At 46.4% G+C, this 3,464-nt stretch overlaps 1 non-coding gene and 1 pseudogene across 1 annotated transcript; both read left to right on the top strand.

The window, feature by feature from the left end:
* Positions 1 to 307: 307 nt before the first annotated feature.
* On the top strand, positions 308 to 427 carry LOC118605016 (annotated as a pseudogene).
* A 2,921-nt stretch (positions 428 to 3,348) lies between these two features.
* Positions 3,349 to 3,464, top strand: LOC118606371. Its single transcript, XR_004952328.1, has one exon. It is a non-coding gene; the product is annotated as a U5 spliceosomal RNA (small nuclear RNA).

The following is a 3,464-nucleotide window of genomic DNA, read 5'->3' on the forward strand; positions in this document are numbered from 1 at the left end:
TCCTCCCACTCCCAGCCTGTATGCCAACAAACTTCCACCGCAGGGAGCCTGGGCTGACGCTGGCCCCAGAAACCTGGGGACAGGGGGCAGTGGAGCCCTACAGAGTGCCCCTCACCCTGACCCGGTCTGATATTTTCCCTCATGATAGAAACTTCTTCCTCCAAATTTAACTTGTTCCTAAACCCTCTAAACCTCCTGCAAGTAAGCTATCAGATCCGCAAGCCTGCTTAGGGTTTTTTGTTTGTTTGTTTGTTTATTTTGTATTTTGTATTGTCTGACATTAAATATATTGAACGGTCTACATTAAACATATTGAACATGCCACCCTGAACAAGCACGATCCCGTCTGATCTCGGAAGCTAAGCAGGGTTGGGCTTGGTTAGTACTTGGATGGGAGACCACCTAGGAAGACCAGGCGCTGTAGGCATAAAACATTTAAAAATAAGTGATCGTAAGATGACAAGGCCCTTGCAATCTGTGAGGTCAACCAAGGGTTGCCTCGCCTAACATATATATATATCTCAACAGCTTTTCATCTATTTTATAAGGTTGTCAAAGGAATTAAAGAATCGTGAAGCCCGGCTCAGCACCTGGCTTATAACCAGCGCACATGAGGACCGGCTGCTGTTATTAGTATCATTCAGTCGGCTACGCCAGAGATGGAAAACGTGCAGCCTACTAGCTGAATCCAGACTACAGAGGTGTCTGATCTGGTCTTGTTTTTTTTTTTTTTTTTTAGTTTTGAATTAATTCTCGACAGTAAAAAGCTAGACATTTTAAATAAAATTCTGGATTTCTGGCTTCCCTGGAAAAATGAGAACTGGCCACGCCGGGTCCCTCCGTCTGTGGCCTCAGTCAGCTGTCACGGAGCTGCAGGTGCATCCTCCGAGGGCTTCCCCCACACTCCGGTTCAGTCTGTGCCCTCTGCAGCCACAGGGGTTTGTAACTCCTGGTCCAGGCTCACGCCAGGTCTTGTCTGAAGAACAAGAGCTGTTTCTGGGGTCTCCCTGGCAGCTCCGGCGCTCAGATCTCCGGAAAGACTGTAACTTTGAGAAGAATCCATTTTGGTTCAGCGGATATTCACTGAGTCCTTCATTCAAGCAACTGAAATGACAAAGGCCCTTTTCAGCAACCACTCTGTCACTCCAAAGGCTCGCCAAAGGATTTCATGGTTGTTATCAAGGTCCAAGTGAATGAACCCTTGGGAAGAACTTTCAGCCCCATCTCTGTAGTAAGAAATGGACAAAGCTACCAGTTGTCCATCGGCGGGGAACTAGGAAGGACTTGGTGTGAGTCACATGACTCCTGGGTGTAAAATGAGACCAAGATGTTCTCATTTCCTACCAACAGCATTTCTCAAAAGGAGGCTCACACGTCAAAATGCAAACAGTGGGGGAGGCTGTGCCCTGTGAGGGGGCAAGAAGCATGAGAAATTTCTGTACTTTCTGTGCAGTCTTGCTATGAACCTAAAACTGCTCTAAAAGAATGAAGTTTATTAATTTTTAAAAACCTAATGCACAATTTCACACCAATAAGTTTAAGAACATGGTCAAAATGGATACAATTCTAGAAAAAATATATCGAAATCAGCATAAGAAAAATTAATACATTTTAGTAGATCACCCCAAACAGAAACCCATTACCTAATAATTTCTTATTCCTCTCCTTTCCTGCCGCTACCATTGAGGTGGGGTCCTTCCTCTAACCCGAAGTCAGGCACAGCCCCCTCCCCATTTCCCATCCCACCCCCACTGTTGCATATTTCCTCTCTCTTGAATCTCCACCCTCTCCCACCAATGTTTAAAACCCTTTGTCATTCCCCTGATACGGAGGAAAGATAAAGGAGCCTTCTGTGACCTCCCACCGTTTCCAGCTGGTCTCTCTGGAGCCCCGGATCCCCACCCCCACCCACTTCCTCATCAAGTCCCTTGCAGTCCGGGTTCCATCGCCCCCATTCCCTAGAAATGCCTCTGGCCAAAGTCACCAACCTCCCTGCTGTGACATCCACTGGCATTTGCAGCAACCTTACTTCACCTGTCATTGACACTTAACCAACCAACACCATTCTTCTTCTGCCTTTGGCCCCCACTCCTGGATTTCCTCCTGCTTTCCTGGCTTGCTCCTCATTTCCTTCATGTGCTGCTCCCGCTGCATTCGCTCTACTCCCATTTAAGCCACCGTCCCCTAAGGAACTACTTAGACTTTTTTCCCTCCTCACTTCCCACCCTTCCTTCCTCAGCTCTCCCCCCACCCCCAATCCAGGCCGCCAATTATTTCTCTCTGGTGTGAATGAATGCTCGGCTTCCTAAGTCACCTCCCCCAACCTTCTTGTCTCCTACAATCACCACAGTAGTCAGAATGGTTGTCCAACAGTGGTTCTCAACCTCGCCTGCACCGCGGTCACTGGAGGACTCCTTAAAACCCAGCCGTTGGACCTCACTCCCGGTTTCAGATTCAGTAGGTCTGGAGTGTGCGGAACCGAAAAATTTGCATCTCTATAAGGTACCCGAGTGATGCTGATCTGTTGGTCCACAGACCACGTGGCAAGATGCACTGTTTTAAACCACTAATTATTCTCTTTGAAAACTCCTCTATGCCTCCTCCTTGCCCTCAAGGTAAGTCCAAGCTCTTAGCTTGGCCTGGAAGGCCCTCTGGTTACTCACCCCGCCCCAGCACTGTGCCTCCCTGCCTGGAATGCCCTCACCACACTACTACTGTGGATCCTTAAATACGCTGCCCAGGTGACACCGAACATTCTGTGATCAGTGCTTATCACAAACCCCTGACTGACTCCCCATCACATAGCACGCTCTTTGAAGATGAATTGTTAGGTACATACTAAACCCAGGGTTTAAAACAGTGCTCAATACATTTTTGTTGAATGAACGAATGAAAATTATTATTTCCAAGTTTTATTTTATTTTATAATTTTAATTATTTTGTTGATTTAAGCCCAAAAGAAGTTTTAGTTGGAGTGCCTGTCATAAAAGAGTCAAGACTTTTCCCGGTTGGATCAGGCTCAGGTCTGTAGCCCTTAAATCCGGCCTCTGCTCTGCCCCCTGGTGGTAGTCCCAATCCCTGCACCAAAAGGAATTTCCGGAAACTGGAGCGCGACAGCTGAGAGTTTTTATTTGCATACCCACAATGCATTGCACACAGGACGATTTTTCGACCTAAAAAATGACCATTGTCTCCTATTTTAAATATTATTTTTCCCCCAAAAATGAAACTTTGTTTACAGAAGTGTCTAGAAAAAAAGAGAAGCCACTAACTCTTTTGGGTAAATAATCACCATTATAGTATTAGGGGTAACAGTTATCCGAGAAGTGTGGGCGACGAACGGAAAGCATACTCTGGTTTCTCTTCAGATCGCATAAATCTTTCGCCTTTTACTAAAGATTTCCGTGGAGAGGAACAATTCTGAGTTTTGAACCAATTTTTTGAGGCCTTGCGTTAGCAAGGCT

This window comes from Rousettus aegyptiacus, unplaced genomic scaffold, assembly GCF_014176215.1.
Source record: "Rousettus aegyptiacus isolate mRouAeg1 unplaced genomic scaffold, mRouAeg1.p scaffold_m13_p_1, whole genome shotgun sequence".
NCBI lineage: Eukaryota > Metazoa > Chordata > Mammalia > Chiroptera > Pteropodidae > Rousettus > Rousettus aegyptiacus.